General features: G+C 35.0%; 2 non-coding genes across 2 annotated transcripts; one reads left to right on the top strand and one right to left on the bottom strand.

Moving 5' to 3' along the window:
* Nucleotides 1-6,411: 6,411 nt before the first annotated feature.
* TRNAN-GUU (transfer RNA asparagine (anticodon GUU)) lies at nucleotides 6,412-6,485 on the bottom strand. Its single transcript has one exon. It is a non-coding gene; the product is annotated as a tRNA-Asn (tRNA).
* A 4,859-nt stretch (nucleotides 6,486-11,344) lies between these two features.
* Nucleotides 11,345-11,416, top strand: TRNAT-CGU (transfer RNA threonine (anticodon CGU)). The gene has a single exon. It is a non-coding gene; the product is annotated as a tRNA-Thr (tRNA).
* The last annotated feature ends 11,483 nt before the right edge of the window (nucleotides 11,417-22,899 follow it).

Here is a 22,899-nt window from a genome sequence, read left to right on the forward strand (position 1 = left end):
CCAAAGTTTATAAAGTCTCTAATCTGGACAGTTATTTTAGGATTTTTCGCTAATTAAAAGGAACACATTGCCATGTTCTTGTGATGAATCAACCCTTCTTGAGTTCTAAGCTCTTCCATGAGCAGCAGAGTGGCGCAGCGGAAGCGTGCTGGGCCCATAACCCAGAGGGCGTTGGATCGAAACCATCCTCTGCTATGTGCTATTTTCATTTATCAAATCTAAAATTGGGATTGCTATTTTGACTTTTTTGGTCTTTGCTTATAGTAGAAAATCCATTATCATCTTAACTCATTTAATTCGTATTTTGACAGAAGTGCTGTAGCAAAAAATCCTCATAATGTCTTTACTTTACCCTATTACTTCTATGGTTATTGAGAAAAACAAACTACATTGACTCCAGAAGAGCAAATCAGGTGTTCTAACAAGTAATTTATCAAAATCATCTTTCCAGCTTACACTTTGGTGATGCAAAAAGACAATGATTTTGTAAGAAAAATCTTCAAACTTCAAAAAGTTTTTCTTAATTCCTTACCTTTGTACTGATAAGATAACACCTGGTTATAACATAACACAGGCTTTCACTTAAAAATGCTGCTAGGTTGCATTCTGCTGATTAGATATCACCAGGAACAACATTAACCTTCAGGTATTTTCTAATTGTTGAATAAATTGGCTTAAATCAAATTAAACTCACTTTAGAGATAATTGTTTCAGAGAAAGTCTTGAACCCTACCATAAAATAGGTAGTTAGACATGTTGACTTCTCTACCTAAAATTCCCCAAAATTTGACTAATAGAAGATTTTCGTCCCTGGGTGGGATTGAACCACCAATATTCCAATTAACAGCCGAACATGCTAACCAATTGTGCCACAGAGACCCTATATGAGACATAAACAAACAACAGCTAAGAAACATTGATCTGGAAAGTTTCCTTACCAAAGTTTATAAAGTCTCTAATCTGGACAGTTATTTTAGGATTTTTCATTAATTAAAAGGAACACATTGCCATTTTCTTGTGATGAATCAACCCTTCTTGAGTTCTAAGCACTTCCATGAGCAGCAGAGTGGCGCAGCGGAAGCGTGCTGGGCCCATAACCCAGAGGTCGTTGGATCGAAACCATCCTCTGCTATTTTCATTTATCAAATCTAAAATTGGGATTGCTATTTTGACTTTTTTGGTCTTTGCTTATAGTAGAAAATCCATTATCATCTTAACTCATTTAAATCGTATTTTGACAGAAGTGCTGTAGCAAAAAATCCACATAATGTCTTTACTTTACCCTATTACTTCTATGGTTATTGAGAAAAACAAACTACATTGACTCCAGAAGAGCAAATCAGGTGTTCAAACAAGTAATTTATCAAAATCATCTTTCCAGCTTACACTTTGGTGATGCAATAAGACAATGATTTTGTAAGAAAAATCTTCAAACTTCAAAAAGTTTTTCTTAATTCCTTACATTTGTACTGATAAGATAACACCTGGTTATAACATACCACAGGCTTTCACTTAAAAATGCTGCTAGGTTGCATTCTGCTGATTAGATATCACCAGGAACAACATTAACCTTCAGGTATTTTCTAATTGTTGAATAAATTGCTTAAATCAAATTAAACTCACTTTAGAGATAATTGTTTCAGAGAAAGTCTTGAACCCTACCATAAAATAGGTAGTTAGACATGTTGACTTCTCTACCTAAAATTCCCCAAAATTTGACTAATAGAAGATTCTCGTCCCTGGGTGGGATTGAACCACCAACCTTCCGGTTAACAGGCGAACGCGCTAACCAATTGCGCCACAGAGACCCTATATGAGACATAAACTAACAACAGCTAAGAAACATTGATCTGGAAAGTTTCCTTGCCAAAGTTTATAAAGTCTCTAATCTGGACAGTTATTTTAGGATTTTTCATTAATTAAAAGGAACACATTGCCATGTTCTTGTGATGAATCAACCCTTCTTGAGTTCTAAGCACTTCCATGAGCAGCAGAGTGGCGCAGCGGAAGCGTGCTGGGCCCATAACCCAGAGGTCGATGGATTGAAACCATCCTCTGCTATGTGCTATTTTCATTTAACAAATCTAAAATTGGGATTGCTATTTTGACTTTTTTGGTCTTTGCTTATAGTAGAAAATCCATTATCATCTTAACTCATTTAATTAGTATTTTGACAGAAGTGCTGTAGCAAAAAATCCACATAATGTCTTTACTTTACCCTATTACTTCTATGGTTATTGAGAAAAACAAACTACATTGACTCCAGAAGAGCAAATCAGGTGTTCAAACAAGTAATTTAACAAAATCATCTTTCCAGCTTACACTTTGGTGATGCAATAAGACAATGATTTTGTAAGAAAAATCTTCAAACTTCAAAAAGTTTTTCTTAATTCCTTACCTTTGTACTGATAAGATAACACCTGGTTTTAACATAACACAGGCTTCCACTTAAAAATGCTGCTAGGTTGCATTCTGCTGATTAGATATCACCAGGAACAACATTAACCTTCAGGTATTTTCTAAATGTTGAATAAATTGGCTTAAATCAAATTAAACTCACTTTAGAGATAATTGTTTCAGAGAAAGTCTTGAACCCTACCATAAAATAGGTAGTTAGACATGTTGACTTCTCTACCTAAAATTCCCCAAAATTTGACTAATAGAAGATTTTCGTCCCTGGGTGGGATTGAACCACCAATATTCCAATTAACAGCCGAACATGCTAACCAATTGTGCCACAGAGACCCTATATGAGACATAAACAAACAACAGCTAAGAAACATTGATCTGGAAAGTTTCCTTACCAAAGTTTATAAAGTCTCTAATCTGGACAGTTATTTTAGGATTTTTCATTAATTAAAAGGAACACATTGCCATTTTCTTGTGATGAATCAACCCTTCTTGAGTTCTAAGCACTTCCATGAGCAGCAGAGTGGCGCAGCGGAAGCGTGCTGGGCCCATAACCCAGAGGTCGTTGGATCGAAACCATCCTCTGCTATTTTCATTTATCAAATCTAAAATTGGGATTGCTATTTTGACTTTTTTGGTCTTTGCTTATAGTAGAAAATCCATTATCATCTTAACTCATTTAAATCGTATTTTGACAGAAGTGCTGTAGCAAAAAATCCACATAATGTCTTTACTTTACCCTATTACTTCTATGGTTATTGAGAAAAACAAACTACATTGACTCCAGAAGAGCAAATCAGGTGTTCAAACAAGTAATTTATCAAAATCATCTTTCCAGCTTACACTTTGGTGATGCAATAAGACAATGATTTTGTAAGAAAAATCTTCAAACTTCAAAAAGTTTTTCTTAATTCCTTACATTTGTACTGATAAGATAACACCTGGTTATAACATACCACAGGCTTTCACTTAAAAATGCTGCTAGGTTGCATTCTGCTGATTAGATATCACCAGGAACAACATTAACCTTCAGGTATTTTCTAATTGTTGAATAAATTGCTTAAATCAAATTAAACTCACTTTAGAGATAATTGTTTCAGAGAAAGTCTTGAACCCTACCATAAAATAGGTAGTTAGACATGTTGACTTCTCTACCTAAAATTCCCCAAAATTTGACTAATAGAAGATTCTCGTCCCTGGGTGGGATTGAACCACCAACCTTCCGGTTAACAGGCGAACGCGCTAACCAATTGCGCCACAGAGACCCTATATGAGACATAAACTAACAACAGCTAAGAAACATTGATCTGGAAAGTTTCCTTGCCAAAGTTTATAAAGTCTCTAATCTGGACAGTTATTTTAGGATTTTTCATTAATTAAAAGGAACACATTGCCATGTTCTTGTGATGAATCAACCCTTCTTGAGTTCTAAGCACTTCCATGAGCAGCAGAGTGGCGCAGCGGAAGCGTGCTGGGCCCATAACCCAGAGGTCGATGGATTGAAACCATCCTCTGCTATGTGCTATTTTCATTTAACAAATCTAAAATTGGGATTGCTATTTTGACTTTTTTGGTCTTTGCTTATAGTAGAAAATCCATTATCATCTTAACTCATTTAATTAGTATTTTGACAGAAGTGCTGTAGCAAAAAATCCACATAATGTCTTTACTTTACCCTATTACTTCTATGGTTATTGAGAAAAACAAACTACATTGACTCCAGAAGAGCAAATCAGGTGTTCAAACAAGTAATTTAACAAAATCATCTTTCCAGCTTACACTTTGGTGATGCAATAAGACAATGATTTTGTAAGAAAAATCTTCAAACTTCAAAAAGTTTTTCTTAATTCCTTACCTTTGTACTGATAAGATAACACCTGGTTTTAACATAACACAGGCTTCCACTTAAAAATGCTGCTAGGTTGCATTCTGCTGATTAGATATCACCAGGAACAACATTAACCTTCAGGTATTTTCTAAATGTTGAATAAATTGGCTTAAATCAAATTAAACTCACTTTAGAGATAATTGTTTCAGAGAAAGTCTTGAACCCTACCATAAAATAGGTAGTTAGACATGTTGACTTCTCTACCTAAAATTCCCCAAAATTTGACTAATAGAAGATTTTCGTCCCTGGGTGGGATTGAACCACCAATATTCCAATTAACAGCCGAACATGCTAACCAATTGTGCCACAGAGACCCTATATGAGACATAAACAAACAACAGCTAAGAAACATTGATCTGGAAAGTTTCCTTACCAAAGTTTATAAAGTCTCTAATCTGGACAGTTATTTTAGGATTTTTCATTAATTAAAAGGAACACATTGCCATTTTCTTGTGATGAATCAACCCTTCTTGAGTTCTAAGCACTTCCATGAGCAGCAGAGTGGCGCAGCGGAAGCGTGCTGGGCCCATAACCCAGAGGTCGTTGGATCGAAACCATCCTCTGCTATGTGCTATTTTCATTTATCAAATCTAAAATTGGGATTGCTATTTTGACTTTTTTGGTCTTTGCTTATAGTAGAAAATCCATTATCATCTTAACTCATTTAAATCGTATTTTGACAGAAGTGCTGTAGCAAAAAATCCACATAATGTCTTTACTTTACCCTATTACTTCTATGGTTATTGAGAAAAACAAACTACATTGACTCCAGAAGAGCAAATCAGGTGTTCAAACAAGTAATTTATCAAAATCATCTTTCCAGCTTACACTTTGGTGATGCAATAAGACAATGATTTTGTAAGAAAAATCTTCAAACTTCAAAAAGTTTTTCTTAATTCCTTACATTTGTACTGATAAGATAACACCTGGTTATAACATAACACAGGCTTTCACTTAAAAATGCTGCTAGGTTGCATTCTGCTGATTAGATATCACCAGGAACAACATTAACCTTCAGGTATTTTCTAATTGTTGAATAAATTGGCTTAAATCAAATTAAACTCACTTTAGAGATAATTGTTTCAGAGAAAGTCTTGAACCCTACCATAAAATAGGTAGTTAGACATGTTGACTTCTCTACCTAAAATTCCCCAAAATTTGACTAATAGAAGATTTTCGTCCCTGGGTGGGATTGAACCACCAATATTCCAATTAACAGGCGAACGCGCTAACCAATTGCGCCACAGAGACCCTATATGAGACATAAACTAACAACAGCTAAGAAACATTGATCTGGAAAGTTTCCTTGCCAAAGTTTATAAAGTCTCTAATCTGGACAGTTATTTTAGGATTTTTCATTAATTAAAAGGAACACATTGCCATGTTCTTGTGATGAATCAACCCTTCTTGAGTTCTAAGCACTTCCATGAGCAGCAGAGTGGCGCAGCAGAAGCGTGCTGGGCCCATAACCCAGAGGTCGATGGATTGAAACCATCCTCTGCTATGTGCTATTTTCATTTAACAAATCTAAAATTGGGATTGCTATTTTGACTTTTTTGGTCTTTGCTTATAGTAGAAAATCCATTATCATCTTAACTCATTTAATTAGTATTTTGACAGAAGTGCTGTAGCAAAAAATCCACATAATGTCTTTACTTTACCCTATTACTTCTATGGTTATTGAGAAAAACAAACTACATTGACTCCAGAAGAGCAAATCAGGTGTTCTAACAAGTAATTTATCAAAATCATCTTTCCAGCTTACACTTTGGTGATGCAAAAAGACAATGATTTTGTAAGAAAAATCTTCAAACTTCAAAAAGTTTTTCTTAATTCCTTACCTTTGTACTGATAAGATAACACCTGGTTTTAACATAACACAGGCTTCCACTTAAAAATGCTGCTAGGTTGCATTCTGCTGATTAGATATCACCAGGAACAACATTAACCTTCAGGTATTTTCTAAATGTTGAATAAATAGGCTTAAATCAAATTAAACTCACTTTAGAGATAATTGTTTCAGAGAAAGTCTTGAACCCTACCATAAATTAGGTAGTTTGACATGTTGACGTCTCTACCTAAAAATCCCCAAAATTTGACTAATAGAAGATTCTCATCCCTGGGTGGGATTGAACCACCAACCTTCCGGTTAACAGCCGAACGCGCTAACCAATTGCGCCACAGAGACCCTATGTGAGACATAAACTAACAACAGCTAAGAAACATTGATCTGGAAAGTTTCCTTGCCAAAGTTTATAAAGTCTCTAATCTGGACAGTTATTTTAGGATTTTTCGCTAATTAAAAGGAACACATTGCCTTGTTCTTGTGATGAATCAACCCTTCTTGAGTTCTAAGCATTTCCATGAGCAGCAGAGTGGCGCAGCGGTAGCTTGCTGGGCCCATAACCCAGAGGTCGATGGATCGAAACCATCCTCTGCTATGTGCTATTTTCATTTATCAAATCTAAAATTGGGATTGCTATTTTGACTTTTTTGGTCTTTGCTTATAGTAGAAAATCCATTATCATCTTAACTCATTTAAATCGTATTTTGACAGAAGTGCTGTAGCAAAAAATCCACATAATGTCTTTACTTTACCCTATTACTTCTATGGTTATTGAGAAAAACAAACTACATTGACTCCAGAAGAGCAAATCAGGTGTTCAAACAAGTAATTTAACAAAATCATCTTTCCAGCTTACACTTTGGTGATGCAATAAGACAATGATTTTGTAAGAAAAATCTTCAAACTTCAAAAAGTTTTTCTTAATTCCTTACCTTTGTACTGATAAGATAACACCTGGTTTTAACATAACACAGGCTTCCACTTAAAAATGCTGCTAGGTTGCATTCTGCTGATTAGATATCACCAGGAACAACATTAACCTTCAGGTATTTTCTAAATGTTGAATAAATTGGCTTAAATCAAATTAAACTCACTTTAGAGATAATTGTTTCAGAGAAAGTCTTGAACCCTACCATAAAATAGGTAGTTTGACATGTTGACTTCTCTACCTAAAATTCCCCAAAATTTGACTAATAGAAGATTTTCGTCCCTGGGTGGGATTGAACCACCAATATTCCAATTAACAGCCGAACATGCTAACCAATTGTGCCACAGAGACCCTATATGAGACATAAACAAACAACAGCTAAGAAACATTGATCTGGAAAGTTTCCTTACCAAAGTTTATAAAGTCTCTAATCTGGACAGTTATTTTAGGATTTTTCATTAATTAAAAGGAACACATTGCCATTTTCTTGTGATGAATCAACCCTTCTTGAGTTCTAAGCACTTCCATGAGCAGCAGAGTGGCGCAGCGGAAGCGTGCTGGGCCCATAACCCAGAGGTCGTTGGATCGAAACCATCCTCTGCTATGTGCTATTTTCATTTATCAAATCTAAAATTGGGATTGCTATTTTGACTTTTTTGGTCTTTGCTTATAGTAGAAAATCCATTATCATCTTAACTCATTTAAATCGTATTTTGACAGAAGTGCTGTAGCAAAAAATCCACATAATGTCTTTACTTTACCCTATTACTTCTATGGTTATTGAGAAAAACAAACTACATTGACTCCAGAAGAGCAAATCAGGTGTTCAAACAAGTAATTTATCAAAATCATCTTTCCAGCTTACACTTTGGTGATGCAATAAGACAATGATTTTGTAAGAAAAATCTTCAAACTTCAAAAAGTTTTTCTTAATTCCTTACATTTGTACTGATAAGATAACACCTGGTTATAACATAACACAGGCTTTCACTTAAAAATGCTGCTAGGTTGCATTCTGCTGATTAGATATCACCAGGAACAACATTAACCTTCAGGTATTTTCTAATTGTTGAATAAATTGGCTTAAATCAAATTAAACTCACTTTAGAGATAATTGTTTCAGAGAAAGTCTTGAACCCTACCATAAAATAGGTAGTTAGACATGTTGACTTCTCTACCTAAAATTCCCCAAAATTTGACTAATAGAAGATTTTCGTCCCTGGGTGGGATTGAACCACCAATATTCCAATTAACAGCCGAACATGCTAACCAATTGTGCCACAGAGACCCTATATGAGACATAAACAAACAACAGCTAAGAAACATTGATCTGGAAAGTTTCCTTACCAAAGTTTATAAAGTCTCTAATCTGGACAGTTATTTTAGGATTTTTCATTAATTAAAAGGAACACATTGCCATTTTCTTGTGATGAATCAACCCTTCTTGAGTTCTAAGCACTTCCATGAGCAGCAGAGTGGCGCAGCGGAAGCGTGCTGGGCCCATAACCCAGAGGTCGTTGGATCGAAACCATCCTCTGCTATTTTCATTTATCAAATCTAAAATTGGGATTGCTATTTTGACTTTTTTGGTCTTTGCTTATAGTAGAAAATCCATTATCATCTTAACTCATTTAAATCGTATTTTGACAGAAGTGCTGTAGCAAAAAATCCACATAATGTCTTTACTTTACCCTATTACTTCTATGGTTATTGAGAAAAACAAACTACATTGACTCCAGAAGAGCAAATCAGGTGATCTAACAAGTAATTTATCAAAATCATCTTTCCAGCTTACACTTTGGTGATGCAATAAGACAATGATTTTGTAAGAAAAATCTTCAAACTTCAAAAAGTTTTTCTTAATTCCTTACATTTGTACTGATAAGATAACACCTGGTTAGAACATAACACAGGCTTTCACTTAAAAATGCTGCTAGGTTGCATTCTGCTGATTAGATATCACCAGGAACAACATTAACCTTCAGGTATTTTCTAATTGTTGAATAAATTGGCTTAAATCAAATTAAACTCACTTTAGAGATAATTGTTTCAGAGAAAGTCTTGAACCCTACCATAAAATAGGTAGTTAGACATGTTGACTTCTCTACCTAAAATTCCCCAAAATTTGACTAATAGAAGATTCTCGTCCCTGGGTGGGATTGAACCACCAACCTTCCGGTTAACAGGCGAACGCGCTAACCAATTGCGCCACAGAGACCCTATATGAGACATAAACTAACAACAGCTAAGAAACATTGATCTGGAAAGTTTCCTTGCCAAAGTTTATAAAGTCTCTAATCTGGACAGTTATTTTAGGATTTTTCATTAATTAAAAGGAACACATTGCCATGTTCTTGTGATGAATCAACCCTTCTTGAGTTCTAAGCACTTCCATGAGCAGCAGAGTGGCGCAGCGGAAGCGTGCTGGGCCCATAACCCAGAGGTCGATGGATTGAAACCATCCTCTGCTATGTGCTATTTTCATTTAACAAATCTAAAATTGGGATTGCTATTTTGACTTTTTTGGTCTTTGCTTATAGTAGAAAATCCATTATCATCTTAACTCATTTAATTAGTATTTTGACAGAAGTGCTGTAGCAAAAAATCCACATAATGTCTTTACTTTACCCTATTACTTCTATGGTTATTGAGAAAAACAAACTACATTGACTCCAGAAGAGCAAATCAGGTGTTCTAACAAGTAATTTATCAAAATCATCTTTCCAGCTTACACTTTGGTGATGCAAAAAGACAATGATTTTGTAAGAAAAATCTTCAAACTTCAAAAAGTTTTTCTTAATTCCTTACCTTTGTACTGATAAGATAACACCTGGTTTTAACATAACACAGGCTTCCACTTAAAAATGCTGCTAGGTTGCATTCTGCTGATTAGATATCACCAGGAACAACATTAACCTTCAGGTATTTTCTAAATGTTGAATAAATAGGCTTAAATCAAATTAAACTCACTTTAGAGATAATTGTTTCAGAGAAAGTCTTGAACCCTACCATAAATTAGGTAGTTTGACATGTTGACTTCTCTACCTAAAAATCCCCAAAATTTGACTAATAGAAGATTTTCGTCCCTGGGTGGGATTGAACCACCAATATTCCAATTAACAGCCGAACGTGCTAACCAATTGTGCCACAGAGACCCTATATGAGACATAAACAAACAACAGCTAAGAAACATTGATCTGGAAAGTTTCCTTACCAAAGTTTATAAAGTCTCTAATCTGGACAGTTATTTTAGGATTTTTCATTAATTAAAAGGAACACATTGCCATGTTCTTGTGATGAATCAACCCTTCTTGAGTTCTAAGCACTTCCATGAGCAGCAGAGTGGCGCAGCGGAAGCGTGCTGGGCCAATAACCCAGAGGTCATTGGATTGAAACCATCCTCTGCTATGTGCTTTTTTCATTTATCAAATCTAAAATTGGGATTGCTATTTTGACTTTTTTGGTCTTTGCTTATAGTAGAAAATCCATTATCATCTTAACTCATTTTAATCGTATTTTGACAGAAGTGCTGTAGCAAAAAATCCACATAATGTCTTTACTTTACCCTATTACTTCTATGGTTATTGAGAAAAACAAACTACATTGACTCCAGAAGAGCAAATCAGGTGTTCAAACAAGTAATTTAACAAAATCATCTTTCCAGCTTACACTTTGGTGATGCAATAAGACAATGATTTTGTAAGAAAAATCTTCAAACTTCAAAAAGTTTTTCTTAATTCCTTACCTTTGTACTGATAAGATAACACCTGGTTTTAACATAACACAGGCTTCCACTTAAAAATGCTGCTAGGTTGCATTCTGCTGATTAGATATCACCAGGAACAACATTAACCTTCAGGTATTTTCTAAATGTTGAATAAATTGGCTTAAATCAAATTAAACTCACTTTAGAGATAATTGTTTCAGAGAAAGTCTTGAACCCTACCATAAAATAGGTAGTTTGACATGTTGACTTCTCTACCTAAAATTCCCCAAAATTTGACTAATAGAAGATTTTCGTCCCTGGGTGGGATTGAACCACCAATATTCCAATTAACAGCCGAACGTGCTAACCAATTGTGCCACAGAGACCCTATATGAGACATAAACAAACAACAGCTAAGATACATTGATCTGGAAAGTTTCCTTACCAAAGTTTATAAAGTCTCTAATCTGGACAGTTATTTTAGGATTTTTCATTAATTAAAAGGAACACATTGCCATGTTCTTGTGATGAATCAACCCTTCTTGAGTTCTAAGCACTTCCATGAGCAGCAGAGTGGCGCAGCGGAAGCGTGCTGGGCCCGTAACCCAGAGGTCGTTGGATCGAAACCATCCTCTGCTATGTGCTATTTTCATTTATCAAATCTAAAATTGGGATTGCTATTTTGACTTTTTTGGTCTTTGCTTATAGTAGAAAATCCATTATCATCTTAACTCATTTAAATCGTATTTTGACAGAAGTGCTGTAGCAAAAAATCCACATAATGTCTTTACTTTACCCTATTACTTCTATGGTTATTGAGAAAAACAAACTACATTGACTCCAGAAGAGCAAATCAGGTGTTCAAACAAGTAATTTATCAAAATCATCTTTCCAGCTTACACTTTGGTGATGCAATAAGACAATGATTTTGTAAGAAAAATCTTCAAACTTCAAAAAGTTTTTCTTAATTCCTTACATTTGTACTGATAAGATAACACCTGGATATAACATAACACAGGCTTTCACTTAAAAATGCTGCTAGGTTGCATTCTGCTGATTAGATATCACCAGGAACAACATTAACCTTCAGGTATTTTCTAATTGTTGAATAAATTGGCTTAAATCAAATTAAACTCACTTTAGAGATAATTGTTTCAGAGAAAGTCTTGAACCCTACCATAAAATAGGTAGTTAGACATGTTGACTTCTCTACCTAAAATTCCCCAAAATTTGACTAATAGAAGATTCTCGTCCCTGGGTGGGATCGAACCACCAACCTTCCGGTTAACAGGCGAACGCGCTAACCTATTGCGCCACAGAGACCCTATATGAGACATAAACTAACAACAGCTAAGAAACATTGATCTGGAAAGTTTCCTTGCCAAAGTTTATAAAGTCTCTAATCTGGACAGTTATTTTAGGATTTTTCATTAATTAAAAGGAACACATTGCCATGTTCTTGTGATGAATCAACCCTTCTTGAGTTCTAAGCACTTCCATGAGCAGCAGAGTGGCGCAGCGGAAGCGTGCTGGGCCCATAACCCAGAGGTTGATGGATTGAAACCATCCTCTGCTATGTGCTATTTTCATTTAACAAATCTAAAATTGGGATTGCTATTTTGACTTTTTTGGTCTTTGCTTATAGTAGAAAATCCATTATCATCTTAACTCATTTAATTAGTATTTTGACAGAAGTGCTGTAGCAAAAAATCCACATAATGTCTTTACTTTACCCTATTACTTCTATGGTTATTGAGAAAAACAAACTACATTGACTCCAGAAGAGCAAATCAGGTGTTCTAACAAGTAATTTATCAAAATCATCTTTCCAGCTTACACTTTGGTGATGCAAAAAGACAATGATTTTGTAAGAAAAATCTTCAAACTTCAAAAAGTTTTTCTTAATTCCTTACCTTTGTACTGATAAGATAACACCTGGTTTTAACATAACACAGGCTTCCACTTAAAAATGCTGCTAGGTTGCATTCTGCTGATTAGATATCACCAGGAACAACATTAACCTTCAGGTATTTTCTAAATGTTGAATAAATAGGCTTAAATCAAATTAAACTCACTTTAGAGATAATTGTTTCAGAGAAAGTCTTGAACCCTACCATAAATTAGGTAGTTTGACATGTTGACTTCTCTACCTAAAAATCCCCAAAATTTGACTAATAGAAGATTTTCGTCCCTGGGTGTGATTGAACCACCAATATTCCAATTAACAGCCGAACGTGCTAACCAATTGTGCCACAGAGACCCTATATGAGACATAAACAAACAACAGCTAAGAAACATTGATCTGGAAAGTTTCCTTACCAAAGTTTATAAAGTCTCTAATCTGGACAGTTATTTTAGGATTTTTCATTAATTAAAAGGAACACATTGCCATGTTCTTGTGATGAATCAACCCTTCTTGAGTTCTAAGCACTTCCATGAGCAGCAGAGTGGCGCAGCGGAAGCGTGCTGGGCCAATAACCCAGAGGTCATTGGATTGAAACCATCCTCTGCTATGTGCTTTTTTCATTTATCAAATCTAAAATTGGGATTGCTATTTTGACTTTTTTGGTCTTTGCTTATAGTAGAAAATCCATTATCATCTTAACTCATTTAAATCGTATTTTGACAGAAGTGCTGTAGCAAAAAATCCACATAATGTCTTTACTTTACCCTATTACTTCTATGGTTATTGAGAAAAACAAACTACATTGACTCCAGAAGAGCAAATCAGGTGTTCAAACAAGTAATTTATCAAAATCATCTTTCCAGCTTACACTTTGGTGATGCAATAAGACAATGATTTTGTAAGAAAAATCTTCAAACTTCAAAAAGTTTTTCTTAATTCCTTACATTTGTACTGATAAGATAACACCTGGTTATAACATAACACAGGCTTTCACTTAAAAATGCTGCTAGGTTGCATTCTGCTGATTAGATATCACCAGGAACAACATTAACCTTCAGGTATTTTCTAATTGTTGAATAAATTGGCTTAAATCAAATTAAACTCACTTTAGAGATAATTGTTTCAGAGAAAGTCTTGAACCCTACCATAAAATAGGTAGTTAGACATGTTGACTTCTCTACCTAAAATTCCCCAAAATTTGACTAATAGAAGATTCTCGTCCCTGGGTGGGATTGAACCACCAACCTTCCGGTTAACAGGCGAACGCGCTAACCAATTGCGCCACAGAGACCCTATATGAGACATAAACTAACAACAGCTAAGAAACATTGATCTGGAAAGTTTCCTTGCCAAAGTTTATAAAGTCTCTAATCTGGACAGTTATTTTAGGATTTTTCATTAATTAAAAGGAACACATTGCCATGTTCTTGTGATGAATCAACCCTTCTTGAGTTCTAAGCACTTCCATGAGCAGCAGAGTGGCGCAGCGGAAGCGTGCTGGGCCCATAACCCAGAGGTCGATGGATTGAAACCATCCTCTGCTATGTGCTATTTTCATTTAACAAATCTAAAATTGGGATTGCTATTTTGACTTTTTTGGTCTTTGCTTATAGTAGAAAATCCATTATCATCTTAACTCATTTAAATCGTATTTTGACAGAAGTGCTGTAGCAAAAAATCCACATAATGTCTTTACTTTACCCTATTACTTCTATGGTTATTGAGAAAAACAAACTACATTGACTCCAGAAGAGCAAATCAGGTGTTCTAACAAGTAATTTATCAAAATCATCTTTCCAGCTTACACTTTGGTGATGCAAAAAGACAATGATTTTGTAAGAAAAATCTTCAAACTTCAAAAAGTTTTTCTTAATTCCTTACCTTTGTACTGATAAGATAACACCTGGTTTTAACATAACACAGGCTTCCACTTAAAAATGCTGCTAGGTTGCATTCTGCTGATTAGATATCACCAGGAACAACATTAACCTTCAGGTATTTTCTAAATGTTGAATAAATTGGCTTAAATGAAATTAAACTCACTTTAGAGATAATTGTTTCAGAGAAAGTCTTGAACCCTACCATAAAATAGGTAGTTTGACATGTTGACTTCTCTACCTAAAATTCCCCAAAATTTGACTAATAGAAGATTTTCGTCCCTGGGTGGGATTGAACCACCAATATTCCAATTAACAGCCGAACGTGCTAACCAATTGTGCCACAGAGACCCTATATGAGACATAAACAAACAACAGCTAAGAAACATTGATCTGGAAAGTTTCCTTACCAAAGTTTATAAAGTCTCTAATCTGGACAGTTATTTTAGGATTTTTCATTAATTAAAAGGAACACATTGCCATGTTCTTGTGATGAATCAACCCTTCTTGAGTTCTAAGCACTTCCATGAGCAGCAGAGTGGCGCAGCGGAAGCGTGCTGGACCCGTAACCCAGAGGTCGTTGGATCGAAACCATCCTCTGCTATGTGCTATTTTCATTTATCAAATCTAAAATTGGGATTGCTATTTTGACTTTTTTGGTCTTTGCTTATAGTAGAAAATCCATTATCATCTTAACTCATTTAATTCGTATTTTGACAGAAGTGCTGTAGCAAAAAATCCACATAATGTCTTTACATTACCCTATTACTTCTATGGTTATTGAGAAAAACAAACTACATTGAGTCCAGAAGAGCAAATCAGGTGATCTAACAAGTAATTTATCAAAATCATCTTTCCAGCTTACACTTTGGTGATGCAATAAGACAATGATTTTGTAAGAAAAATCTTCACACTTCAAAAAGTTTTTCTTAATTCCTTACCTTTGTACTGATAAGATAACACCTGGTTTTAACATAACACAGGCTTCCACTTAAAAATGCTGCTAGGTTGCAATCTGCTGATTAGATATCACCATGAACAACATTAACCTTCAGGTATTTTCTAAATGTTGAATAAATTGGCTTAAATCAAATTAAACTCACTTTAGAGATAATTGTTTCAGAGAAAGTCTTGAACCCTACCATAAAATAGGTAGTTTGACATGTTGACTTCTCTACCTAAAAATCCCCAAAATTTGACTAATAGAAGATTTTCGTCCCTGGGTGGGATTGAACCACCAATATTCCAATTAACAGCCGAACGTGCTAACCAATTGTGCCACAGAGACCCTATATGAGACATAAACAAACAACAGCTAAGAAACATTGATCTGGAAAGTTTCCTTACCAAAGTTTATAAAGTCTCTAATCTGGACAGTTATTTTAGGATTTTTCATTAATTAAAAGGAACACATTGCCATGTTCTTGTGATGAATCAACCCTTCTTGAGTTCTAAGCACTTCCATGAGCAGCAGAGTGGTGCAGCGGAAGCGTGCTGGGCCCATAACCCAGAGGTCGTTGGATCGAAACCATCCTCTGCTATGTGCTATTTTCATTTATCAAATCTAAAATTGGGATTGCTATTTTGACTTTTTTGGTCTTTGCTTATAGTAGAAAATCCATTATCATCTTAACTCATTTAAATCGTATTTTGACAGAAGTGCTGTAGCAAAAAATCCACATAATGTCTTTACTTTACCCTATTACTTCTATGGTTATTGAGAAAAACAAACTACATTGACTCCAGAAGAGCAAATCAGGTGTTCAAACAAGTAATTTATCAAAATCATCTTTCCAGCTTACACTTTGGTGATGCAATAAGACAATGATTTTGTAAGAAAAATCTTCAAACTTCAAAAAGTTTTTCTTAATTCCTTACATTTGTACTGATAAGATAACACCTGGTTATAACATAACACAGGCTTTCACTTAAAAATGCTGCTAGGTTGCATTCTGCTGATTAGATATCACCAGGAACAACATTAACCTTCAGGTATTTTCTAATTGTTGAATAAATTGGCTTAAATCAAATTAAACTCACTTTAGAGATAATTGTTTCAGAGAAAGTCTTGAACCCTACCATAAAATAGGTAGTTAGACATGTTGACTTCTCTACCTAAAATTCCCCAAAATTTGACTAATAGAAGATTCTCGTCCCTGGGTGGGATTGAACCACCAACCTTCCGGTTAACAGGCGAACGCGCTAACCAATTGCGCCACAGAGACCCTATATGAGACATAAACTAACAACAGCTAAGAAACATTGATCTGGAAAGTTTCCTTGCCAAAGTTTATAAAGTCTCTAATCTGGACAGTTATTTTAGGATTTTTCATTAATTAAAAGGAACACATTGCCATGTTCTTGTGATGAATCAACCCTTCTTGAGTTCTAAGCACTTCCATGAGCAGCAGAGTGGCGCAGCGGAAGCGTGCTGGGCCCATAACCCAGAGGTCGATGGATTGAAACCATCCTCTGCTATGTGCTATTTTCATTTAACAAATCTAAAATTGGGATTGCTATTTTGACTTTTTTGGTCTTTGCTTATAGTAGAAAATCCATTATCATCTTAACTCATTTAAATCATATTTTGACAGAAGTGCTGTAGCAAAAAATCCACATAATGTCTTTACTTTACCCTATTACTTCTATGGTTATTGAGAAAAACAAACTACATTGACTCCAGAAGAGCAAATCAGGTGTTCTAACAAGTAATTTATCAAAATCATCTTTCCAGCTTACACTTTGGTGATGCAAAAAGACAATGATTTTGTAAGAAAAATCTTCAAACTTCAAAAAGTTTTTCTTAATTCCTTACCTTTGTACTGATAAGATAACACCTGGTTTTAACATAACACAGGCTTCCACTTAAAAATGCTGCTAGGTTGCATTCTGCTGATTAGATATCACCAGGAACAACATTAACCTTCAGGTATTTTCTAAATGTTGAATAAATAGGCTTAAATCAAATTAAACTCACTTTAGAGATAATTGTTTCAGAGAAAGTCTTGAACCCTACCATAAATTAGGTAGTTTGACATGTTGACTTCTCTACCTAAAAATCCCCAAAATTTGACTAATAGAAGATTTTCGTCCCTGGGTGGGATTGAACCACCAATATTCCAATTAACAGCCGAACGTGCTAACCAATTGTGCCACAGAGACCCTATATGAGACATAAACAAACAACAGTTAAGAAACATTGATCTGGAAAGTTTCCTTACCAAAGTTTATAAAGTCTCTAATCTGGACAGTTATTTTAGGATTTTTCATTAATTAAAAGGAACACATTGCCATGTTCTTGTGATGAATCAACCCTTCTTGAGTTCTGAGCACTTCCATGAGCAGCAGAGTGGTGCAGCGGAAGCGTGCTGGGCCAATAACCCAGAGGTCATTGGATCGAAACCATCCTCTGCTATGTGCTATTTTCATTTATCAAATCTAAAATTGGGATTGCTATTTTGACTTTTTTGGTCTTTGCTTATAGTAGAAAATCCATTATCATCTTAACTCATTTAATTCGTATTTTGACAGAAGTGCTGTAGCAAAAAATCCACATAATGTCTTTACTTTACCCTATTACTTCTATGGTTATTGAGAAAAACAAACTACATTGACTCCAGAAGAGCAAATCAGGTGATCTAACAAGTAATTTATCAAAATCATCTTTCCAGCTTACACTTTGGTGATGCAATAAGACAATGATTTTGTAAGAAAAATCTTCAAACTTCAAAAAGTTTTTCTTAATTCCTTACCTTTGTACTGATAAGATAACACCTGGTTTTAACATAACACAGGCTTCCACTTAAAAATGCTGCTAGGTTGCATTCTGCTGATTAGATATCACCAGGAACAACATTAACCTTCAGGTATTTTCTAAATGTTGAATAAATTGGCTTAAATCAAATTAAACTCACTTTAGAGATAATTGTTTCAGAGAAAGTCTTGAACCCTACCATAAAATAGGTAGTTAGACATGTTGACTTCTCTACCTAAAATTCCCAAAATTTGACTAATAGAAGACTCTCGTCCCTGGGTGGGATTAAACCACCAACCTTCCGGTTAACAGCCGAACACGCTAACCAATTGCGCCACAGAGACCCTATGTGAGACATAAACTAACAACAGCTAAGAAACATTGATCTGGAAAGTTTCCTTGCCAAAGTTTATAAAGTCTCTAATCTGGACAGTTATTTTAGGATTTTTCGCTAATTAAAAGGAACACATTGCCATGTTCTTGTGATGAATCAACCCTTCTTGAGTTCTAAGCATTTCCATGAGCAGCAGAGTGGCGCAGCGAAAGCTTGCTGGGCCCATAACCCAGAGGTCAATGGATCGAAACCATCCTCTGCTATGTGCTATTTTCATTTATCAAATCTAAAATTGGGATTGCTATTTTGACTTTTTTGGTCTTTGCTTGTAGTAGAAAATCCATTAATATCTTAACTCATTTAATTCGTATTTTGACAGAAGTGCTGTAGCAAAAAATGCACATAATGTCTTTACTTTACCCTATTACTTCTATGGTTATTGAGAAAAACAAACTACATTGACTCCAGAAGAGCAAATCAGGTGTTCAAACAAGTAATTTATCAAAATCATCTTTCCAGCTTACACTTTGGTGATGCAATAAGACAATGATTTTGTAAGAAAAATCTTCAAACTTCAAAAAGTTTTTCTTAATTCCTTACATTTGTACTGATAAGATAACACCTGGTTATAACATAACACAGGCTTTCACTTAAAAATGCTGCTAGGTTGCATTCTGCTGATTAGATATCACCAGGAACAACATTAACCTTCAGGTATTTTCTAATTGTTGAATAAATTGGCTTAAATCAAATTAAACTCACTTTAGAGATAATTGTTTCAGAGAAAGTCTTGAACCCTACCATAAAATAGGTAGTTAGACATGTTGACTTCTCTACCTAAAATTCCCCAAAATTTGACTAATAGAAGATTCTCGTCCCTGGGTGGGATTGAACCACCAACCTTCCGGTTAACAGGCGAACGCGCTAACCAATTGCGCCACAGAGACCCTATATGAGACATAAACTAACAACAGCTAAGAAACATTGATCTGGAAAGTTTCCTTGCCAAAGTTTATAAAGTCTCTAATCTGGACAGTTATTTTAGGATTTTTCATTAATTAAAAGGAACACATTGCCATGTTCTTGTGATGAATCAACCCTTCTTGAGTTCTAAGCACTTCCATGAGCAGCAGAGTGGCGCAGCGGAAGCGTGCTGGGCCAATAACCCAGAGGTCGATGGATTGAAACCATCCTCTGCTATGTGCTATTTTCATTTAACAAATCTAAAATTGGGATTGCTATTTTGACTTTTTTGGTCTTTGCTTATAGTAGAAAATCCATTATCATCTTAACTCATTTAAATCATATTTTGACAGAAGTGCTGTAGCAAAAAATCCACATAATGTCTTTACTTTACCCTATTACTTCTATGGTTATTGAGAAAAACAAACTACATTGACTCCAGAAGAGCAAATCAGGTGTTCTAACAAGTAATTTATCAAAATCATCTTTCCAGCTTACACTTTGGTGATGCAAAAAGACAATGATTTTGTAAGAAAAATCTTCAAACTTCAAAAAGTTTTTCTTAATTCCTTACCTTTGTACTGATAAGATAACACCTGGTTTTAACATAACACAGGCTTCCACTTAAAAATGCTGCTAGGTTGCATTCTGCTGATTAGATATCACCAGGAACAACATTAACCTTCAGGTATTTTCTAAATGTTGAATAAATAGGCTTAAATCAAATTAAACTCACTTTAGAGATAATTGTTTCAGAGAAAGTCTTGAACCCTACCATAAATTAGGTAGTTTGACATGTTGACTTCTCTACCTAAAAATCCCCAAAATTTGACTAATAGAAGATTTTCGTCCCTGGGTGGGATTGAACCACCAATATTCCAATTAACAGCCGAACATGCTAACCAATTGTGCCACAGAGACCCTATATGAGACATAAACAAACAACAGCTAAGAAACATTGATCTGGAAAGTTTCCTTACCAAAGTTTATAAAGTCTCTAATCTGGACAGTTATTTTAGGATTTTTCATTAATTAAAAGGAACACATTGCCATGTTCTTGTGATGAATCAACCCTTCTTGAGTTCTAAGCACTTCCATGAGCAGCAGATTGGCGCAGCGGAAGCGTGCTGGGCCAATAACCCAGAGGTCATTGGATTGAAACCATCCTCTGCTATGTGCTTTTTTCATTTATCAAATCTAAAATTGGGATTGCTATTTTGACTTTTTTGGTCTTTGCTTATAGTAGAAAATCCATTATCATCTTAACTCATTTAATTCGTATTTTGACAGAAGTGCTGTAGCAAAAAATCCACATAATGTCTTTACTTTACCCTATTACTTCTATGGTTATTGAGAAAAACAAACTACATTGAGTCCAGAAGAGCAAATCAGGTGATCTAACAAGTAATTTATCAAAATCATCTTTCCAGCTTACACTTTGGTGATGCAATAAGACAATGATTTTGTAAGAAAAATCTTCACACTTCAAAAAGTTTTTCTTAATTCCTTACCTTTGTACTGATAAGATAACACCTGGTTTTAACATAACACAGGCTTCCACTTAAAAATGCTGCTAGGTTGCAATCTGCTGATTAGATATCACCAGGAACAACATTAACCTTCAGGTATTTTCTAAATGTTGAATAAATTGGCTTAAATCAAATTAAACTCACTTTAGAGATAATTGTTTCAGAGAAAGTCTTGAACCCTACCATAAAATAGGTAGTTTGACATGTTGACTTCTCTACCTAAAAATCCCCAAAATTTGACTAATAGAAGATTTTCGTCCCTGGGTGGGATTGAACCACCAATATTCCAATTAACAGCCGAACGTGCTAACCAATTGTGCCACAGAGACCCTATATGAGACATAAACAAACAACAGTTAAGAAACATTGATCTGGAAAGTTTCCTTACCAAAGTTTATAAAGTCTCTAATCTGGACAGTTATTTTAGGATTTTTCATTAATTAAAAGGAACACATTGCCATGTTCTTGTGATGAATCAACCCTTCTTGAGTTCTGAGCACTTCCATGAGCAGCAGAGTGGTGCAGCGGAAGCGTGCTGGGCCAATAACCCAGAGGTCATTGGATCGAAACCATCCTCTGCTATGTGCTATTTTCATTTATCAAATCTAAAATTGGGATTGCTATTTTGACTTTTTTGGTCTTTGCTTATAGTAGAAAATCCATTATCATCTTAACTCATTTAATTCGTATTTTGACAGAAGTGCTGTAGCAAAAAATCCACATAATGTCTTTACTTTACCCTATTACTTCTATGGTTATTGAGAAAAACAAACTACATTGACTCCAGAAGAGCAAATCAGGTGATCTAACAAGTAATTTATCAAAATCATCTTTCCAGCTTACACTTTGGTGATGCAATAAGACAATGATTTTGTAAGAAAAATCTTCAAACTTCAAAAAGTTTTTCTTAATTCCTTACCTTTGTACTGATAAGATAACACCTGGTTTTAACATAACACAGGCTTCCACTTAAAAATGCTGCTAGGTTGCATTCTGCTGATTAGATATCACCAGGAACAACATTAACCTTCAGGTATTTTCTAAATGTTGAATAAATTGGCTTAAATCAAATTAAACTCACTTTAGAGATAATTGTTTCAGAGAAAGTCTTGAACCCTACCATAAAATAGGTAGTTAGACATGTTGACTTCTCTACCTAAAATTCCCCAAAATTTGACTAATAGAAGACTCTCGTCCCTGGGTGGGATTAAACCACCAACCTTCCGGTTAACAGCCGAACACGCTAACCAATTGCGCCACAGAGACCCTATGTGAGACATAAACTAACAACAGCTAAGAAACATTGATCTGGAAAGTTTCCTTGCCAAAGTTTATAAAGTCTCTAATCTGGACAGTTATTTTAGGATTTTTCGCTAATTAAAAGGAACACATTGCCATGTTCTTGTGATGAATCAACCCTTCTTGAGTTCTAAGCATTTCCATGAGCAGCAGAGTGGCGCAGCGAAAGCTTGCTGGGCCCATAACCCAGAGGTCAATGGATCGAAACCATCCTCTGCTATGTGCTATTTTCATTTATCAAATCTAAAATTGGGATTGCTATTTTGACTTTTTTGGTCTTTGCTTGTAGTAGAAAATCCATTAATATCTTAACTCATTTAATTCGTATTTTGACAGAAGTGCTGTAGCAAAAAATGCACATAATGTCTTTACTTTACCCTATTACTTCTATGGTTATTGAGAAAAACAAACTACATTGACTCCAGAAGAGCAAATCAGGTGTTCTAACAAGTAATTTATC

This window comes from Taudactylus pleione, unplaced genomic scaffold (assembly GCF_031769625.1).
Source record: "Taudactylus pleione unplaced genomic scaffold, aTauple2 ptg000134l, whole genome shotgun sequence".
In the NCBI taxonomy this organism is placed as follows: domain Eukaryota; kingdom Metazoa; phylum Chordata; class Amphibia; order Anura; family Myobatrachidae; genus Taudactylus; species Taudactylus pleione.